This window comes from Vicugna pacos, chromosome 10, assembly GCF_048564905.1.
Source record: "Vicugna pacos chromosome 10, VicPac4, whole genome shotgun sequence".
Lineage (NCBI taxonomy): Eukaryota > Metazoa > Chordata > Mammalia > Artiodactyla > Camelidae > Vicugna > Vicugna pacos.
In genome coordinates, this window is record NC_132996.1 from 69,448,894 (window position 1) to 69,455,995 (window position 7,102).

At 51.0% G+C, this 7,102-nt stretch overlaps 1 long non-coding RNA gene across 1 annotated transcript; it reads left to right on the forward strand.

Annotated features, from left to right (window-relative positions):
- Nucleotides 1-1,257: 1,257 nt before the first annotated feature.
- Nucleotides 1,258-4,386, forward strand: LOC140699077 (uncharacterized). The gene is made up of 3 exons (XR_012077095.1): nt 1,258-1,436; nt 2,656-2,749; nt 4,145-4,386. It is a non-coding gene; the product is annotated as an uncharacterized lncRNA (long non-coding RNA).
- The last annotated feature ends 2,716 nt before the right edge of the window (nt 4,387-7,102 follow it).

Sequence of the window (7,102 nt, forward strand, 5' to 3'; positions counted from 1 at the left end):
TTCTATACATTTCAAAATAATTAGCATGCTAAGTTGTCATCTGTCACATACAAAAATATTACATAACTATTGACTATTTTCCCCACACTGTACATTTCATACCCAGCACTCATTTATGTCATTAATTGAAGGTTTGTACCTCTTAATCTCCCCCGCCTATTTCTCTCCCCTCCCACCCCACTCCTTACTGTATGTATTTTTGCTAATCCCCTGTCTGGTTACTCTTGGAGCCCTGATCTCCTGTGGAGTCTCCGATGCATAGTCGAGTCTTGATAAATACTGAATAAATGAGTGAATAGTTTGTTGTTTTAGTGGTCAGAGGTTCCACTTGACCCCTCCCCCTGTAAGAGCCCTTGTTCCCATGGGGATACGGGCTCTGTGTGTGTGTGTGTCGAACTATCTGAAATTACACACATAGGAACCAGGACAACAGCCCGCGGTGGGTCCTCTGTGCGCAAGTTCTGCAGTGGAGGAAGAAAATAAAATCTACTCTTTTATTATATCCTTATTAGTGAGAGAAACAGCCACTTAGAAGTTGCCTGCTGCTTTAAACCAGCTGATGGGTCTGTAATCAGGAGCCGTCCCCTCCTCTTCAACCAACAAAATTGCAGGCCCGTGATCCAACAAAGGCCAAGTGGATGATCCTTACTCAGAATGTAAGTTTTAGGCAAAGTCTCAAATATTCTGAGAGTGGCTGTGAACTAGCATCCGGCAGTGGCCTGATCACGCTGCTCCCCGTCCCTGCTTCAGCCTCCCAAACTCCCTCAATGTCTGCTTGTTTCCAGGTCTGACTTTCAACCCACATTAACCACACAGCTCTGTGTTCTACCAAAGATTCCCTTTTATTTTGCTTGCCATCGAAAGATGCTAATTGGCTGGAGGCCAAGAAGCCCCTGTGAGGCAAACACTTGATACCTCTTCTCCTTTAGGAGTTTAAAGTGATTAAATAGCCCCAGGTGGCTGGAGATGGACCTGAATTGAGATCAGATGTCAGGGAAGAACCTCAAAGGCCCCCAAGAGGTAGAAGCTAGACACAGATTCAGTACCAGGGTCTGGATGCTTCCTGGATGAGGACCAAAGCTGGAAACGCCTCCTGACCCAGCCCCTCACTCCAGTGGCTGTGACAGCTGTGGCAGCACACTGTCCCCTCTAGCCCCATGGCCACATGACCAGGAATGACTGTTGTGTAATAATCAGCAGCAACATCAACTCTCTCAGCTGTCCGGATAGCAGCACAAAGCGGCTGACAACCTCTCACTAATAAACTAATAAACTATTAGCCGACAATAAAAAGAAAATCTTATCATCTGTCTTACTGGGCTCTTCACTGCAGAGTTTGCTTGCTTCTCACATCAATCTAGAACCATCTTCCATCCCTAAGTGTGGTTGGCAGAATAATGGCCCCAAGTATGTCCACATCTTAATCCCCAGAACTTGTGAGTATGTTGCCTTACATGGAAAAGGGGATTTGCGGTTGTGATTATGGTTAAGGTCCTTGAAATGGGGGAGATTAGTATCCTGGAAGATCCAGGTGAAGCATTGACCTCAACTAGTCCTTCCAGGGCTTCTTTAATCAACCTATTTCCAGTCGCCCCTGAGAATGGAGAATCTCTGGGAACTGGTGAAACATTAGTCTGTGGGCTGGGGAGCTAACAGGTGGGATAGACTGATTTTACCATTCCTTTCTCCTAAAGCCTTGGAATTCTTTCCTCTGCATTATTCCAAGGAGGTCTGACTCCTCCTGGGTGACCCAGTGCCAATTCGGGGCTGGAGTGAGCCCTGTGAAAAAGCTGCTGTCCAGATGCCTGCATTAGAGCAAGAAAATCCAGCCTCCCCTTAGGCCCTCCAAGACCATCCACACATCGAGACTTAAATATTTACTTTCTGCTGCCTGGTAGTGCAGCCCCCAAATCCAGATTTGGTTGTGCTCCACAGCCTTCTGTCGTTCATTTTGGGTGTGCAATCGTCTTCTTAAATTGATTTTGCCCACCACATACTGGCCCATTTTGTTTCCATTTTCCACCTCTCATTAGCTACCATGGGACAAACCTAGCAATGGAGTAGAGCAAGGGGGAAGGAAGGGGTTATAGGCACCCCTCAATCTCGTACTTTCTTCCCAGTCCCTGTAGGTATCCTCCATCAGAAGCCTGGCTTCTAACAAGCTCCTTCCCTTGATGTAGGGCTCCATGTACTTCAGCAAACTCATAGGGTCGCCATGAAATACTATAAAACTTTGATAATATTAAAAACACAGAGATACTGGGGATATTTCAGACAACTGGCAAGCTGCTAGCTTGAGGCAGTTCACAGTTTCAATATCGGATTGGACTGCTTTCCTTTCGATGATGTAATATCTTTGCACAGCTGGATTTTTGGCACCTACCATGATAAAAAGCAAGTACCGCAGGGAAAGTCAATGTGGAACAGGAAATGAAGGTGATGAGGTCCAACCTGATTCCAAGTTTTGAGAAGGGATGCACATACCCCATGAGCAAGTGATTGTGGTCATTTAAGAATAAAATAAAATATCTTTGTGTCTTTCAATGTATGTATTCTCAAATGACTACTGAAGTATTGAAACACAAGTACTTCTTATGTTGTTTGAACCTAACTGTGTATTAAATTGAACTGTTGGCTAATTTTTTCTTGCCCAAGGGATGCCGTGAAAAAAAATCACTGAGACACTCAGGATGTGGTGAACTGACAGTGTTTGGGAACCTCTGTGACAAGGACTTGGTGGGTGTGGCATGTGAGTTTCTGCAGATTCAGCTCTTCCGTGATCAGTTTCTGCACTCCCATCCTCAAGGCTAAAGCAGACAGCACTTCCTGAAGCAGGTTCATTCAGCCACCTGGAAGATCTTCATTGGCTTCCAGCTAGAAACCTTTCTCTCCTTATAGAGTCCTTTCCCCTCTCCAACAGATTATCTTGACTATAATGTATTGTAGTCTGCCAATTTTTCAAATGAGGAGTGGTTAGGGAACCTGCCTAAGGTCTCCAGCCTTCAAGTAGTGGAGCTGGAGTCAAAGCAAGGCTGTCTAGTGCAGGGTGCCTGGTCTTAACCACTGCTAGTTGGTCTCCTGGTGAGAAATCCCCAAACTCACTAAAACCACGCTAAAGCATGGCCACTGTCAGGGACCCTAAAACTACTTCTGGTCTGGGCCCCTTATCTAGATTCCATGAGGTTACAGGCAGTGCCTCACTTAGCATCATCCTCCACCAAAACCACAACAACTGACCATAAGGAAGGCTTCACCTGCCCCCCCACCCCAATCACAGTGTGATCATCCTGGGAGCCCACATCTTGCAGCCTCACCCCTAAACTCAAGTTCCCTGGGAGGTGGGCATTTTCTGATCAGAGACATGGCTATCATTATGGACTGGCTCTGCTCTAGGGGCAAAGATCACAGAATCTACCTGGGTTCAAACCTCCACTAACTAACTTGGTCAAATAGGACAGATAGCTTAACACAAGGTACTCAGGCAAGTGTCTTCAGCTTCCTCATCCATAAATTGTGGTAAAAACAGCACTTCGTGGAGACGGTTTTGCTCTTAAATGGTCTTTAAATGTTATGGTTCTTAAAATGTTCTTAAATGTAAAGCCCTTAGAATTGGACTAGACTTATAATAAGTTCTGCAAGCACCTACTATTATTTTCATTATTATTTGGCACCAAACCTTGCTCCCATTCATAGAGGCCAGGGGACCAGAGCTAGAATCTCCTCGAGGAGACATCTCACTCCCCAGGCCCGAGTTTGTCAGGGGTGGCTCTGAAGTGCTGGCACCTAACTGAGCTCAGTAGGTGTGAGTTCTGCCCCCCTTAACTTTAGCTCCCCAGTCTGTCCCAGTAATGTTTGAAGAACATTTTATTGAGTTCCTAGTGCTGAACTACAGTCTCCTGGAGACCCTGTCTAGTGTGGAAGTGAGCAGGCTAATATGCTCAAATGTAGTGATGAGCGCTGATATGGAGGTCAGCCCTGAGATTAATCTGACTCCAAAAACTGTGACTTTCAAATTCCAGTTGAGGACCTCTGAACACAAACCCACTCCCTCCCGCCAAACACACAACCCTAGGAAAGACGTCCACACTTTGGAGCACCAACTGGGAGAAGGGAGGACCCAGCACTAACAATTCTTGTCCCCCAGGTGACAGGCTGTGCTTTTGCCCCTGGGAAACAGGATTCAAAAGGAAGATTCAGCAAAAGTCCCACCAGCTGCTGTAAAGACTGGCAGGGACCGCCTCAGCTTGATGGCCTGTGTGAAGCCCCCTTGGGGTCTTCCAAATACGACGGAGGGCACCTGCGAGCATATCTGTTGTGTTTTTGCCGGCAGGGGGTACTCAGCATGTATTTGAATAACACAAACATTTAATAAATTGTGGAACTATTCATTGAGCCCTAGTGTGCCTTGGGAGAGAGGCTGGACTGCGTCTTCCCGGTGGCCGCAAGCCACGGCGCCGACGGCAGGTGGCGCCAAAGGCGCATTCATGGAAGCCTTCCGCGGGGCTCTTCGTCTCGGAGCTGCCTCCAGAGAACCCGCAATCTAGTCAAACTGAACGGAAATCGTGGGTAGAGAAGAGAGAGGACTCCACGGCCGTGTTCAGGGGCATCCTGGTCAACGGGGTGCGCACCCAGTTGTCTGAGCATACCCAGAGGCAGTGAACAACCTAGAGAGCTGAGGTCCAGAGCGAGCTCGGCTTGCTTCCCGGGAAGGTGGGGTCTAAGGGTGGGCGGGGCTACACATAACAGAAGGCGGAGCCTGAGAGAAGAGGTTGGGTTATGTTCTCTGCGTGGTTGAAGCTAGTGCTCAAAGCCCCAGGAGGAGCGCTCTGGGTGGGCGGGGCTTAGGGACCATCACGGGCAGGGCTTCTGGGCATTCTTAGTGGGAGGGCCCTGAGGCTCTGTGTAGGTGGGCCATTACTTCAGTGTTAAGGAAAAGTGTGTTAGCCATACGTGAGCGGAGCTCTTTCTTTTGTGAGACCGGGCTAGGGCCGCCCTTGCGACTGGGGATGCGGTGAGGGGGCGGCGCTTGTGGCTGGGGGCGTGGCCAGAAGAGGTGCTTGAAGGGAACGCGGTAGCTCCTGGAGGGCTGAGTTTGCATCCCTCCCAGACACAGTTAATGTTTCTGCGGGATTCCTTGCACTTGTAGACTGAGTCTTCAGCTCTGTAAAGGAGGAGAATATGTATACTGGACGGAGTTTATACCTCCTGGAAGAGGAAACTACTAGCTCTGCTACTTTCCTAGAGAGAACTGCGCCTAGGAGGCGGGGCTTATGGCCCCGGTGGTCTGTGCCATTGGTACCTCCTTGGTTGGGACGGAGCCGATAGAACAGAGGGGTGGGGCAATCGTTCCGCGAGAATCTCTGAGCTGACAGAAGGCGAGGCTGTGGCTTTTGTGGGCTTGGCCTCTGGAGAGGTCCCGAGGGGACGCTTGACAGCAGTGGGTGGGCGTGGCTCGTAGCTCAGAGAGACCAGGCTGAAAGCCTGGAGAGGCGGGGCCTGAGCTAGTGGGCGGAGCCTGAAACGCAGTACTGAGCCTGGGCGGAGCCCCAGTTCAGCGCAAGTAGGGGCTCTGCCCTGGGAGGCCGTCTGTTTAGGCCCGCACGCAGCTCTGCATCTGGTGCTCATTACGGGATGACAAAGAGCCGGCTCTGGGCGCTCTTCCCCACTCCCATCCCCGCCCTCTGACAGCAGTGGTTTTAACTCCTTCCTGCCCTCGGGGCGCTATGAATCTCCAGCCCAGGGTCACTGGAGGGAATTCCAGTCCTTCCCATCATGGCAGGCTTTGTCACACCATCCCCCTAAGCTGCGCCCCCACCTTCTCAGTCCCAGTGCTCTGGACCATCTCGCGACCCCCACTCCCAATCCAGCGAACTTCTCTGGTTGCACCTCCGACGTTAAAAGCTTGGGCGGGATCTGGCAGGGGCGTCTGGTTTGAGTTAGAGGAACGTGAGAGTGGAGGGGGGCGGTGCGTAATGTTCCCTCCGCCCCCTCTGCACCGCACCCTACCCTGCACCCGCGATCGTCCCTAATTCCCGCCCCTTCTCTCCCCGTCCTCTGGGGCCCGGCTCAATCTTCTAGCCCAGGCCTAGCCCCTGGGGTCAGGGGGTGGCAAAGGGTACTGCTTAGGGAAAGGGGCTCTGGGCCATCCGTCCTCGCCTGCTGGGTGGTCGTGGTGGTTCTGCTCTGTCCTAATTAGAGGTCCCTTAGAAGCTGTAACTGAAAAATTACAGAGGTGGTGGGAACCGGCGCCTCCCCCTCCCAGGTCCCGCCTCTCCCTCTCCCCAAGTATGTGAGTGTAGGATGAGGGAGGTTGCTGGGTATCCCCAGGCTGTGATTTTTTTAACCAGCCTCTCCTCCTGTTCATGGGACACCTCAGCCTGGAGCTCCCTGAACCATCACTCAATCTGGGTTCTCCCTGTCCCAGCACCGTCCATGCATAGAAGGGCACAGTGTGGCCCAAGATGGGAAGGCCTTGCTCAGGAGGCTGCCTAGGGAGCTGAATATGGGATCCCCCTCCTGGGTTCCCTGCTCTCCCCAACCCAGCCTGCTGGGCTCTGACTCCCACCTCCTCCCCAGAGCAGAGAGGAGGCGTGCCTCATAAGCACCTACAACCCAGAGGGGTGGCAGTACCCTTGAGTGACCTGAACCTCAGCCACCAATTTCTGGGCAGCCTTTGGGGATAGGAAGGGAAATACTGGAAGAAAGGAGAAGCTCACCCACTAGACCCCTTTCATTCCCCAGAGTCACCAGGCCTAGAGCTTACCTTTGACCTCCTAAGCCCCAGTTTGGCTCCAATTCAGCAGAAGCCCTCATTCCAGAACCCTCCTCCAGATTCAGTCCCACCTTCTTAGAGTTTTGGTAAAAAGAAGAACAAATATGGAATTCTCTCCATGCCAAAGCTCCCATTCCTAGGCCCGCTGTGTGACCTTGGGCAAGGTCCTGCCCTCCGGGTTCCTGTTTCCCTGAGAATCTCTAGTGCATACACTCCCTCAAGGGGTCTTACCTTATTTCCTTGCAGGCCCAAGCAAGCTGAAAGAAGGTCCTTTTCTTTTTCCTGAGTCCTCCCAGACCCTCCCCTCAGGCACTAATGGAGGTCAGGAGA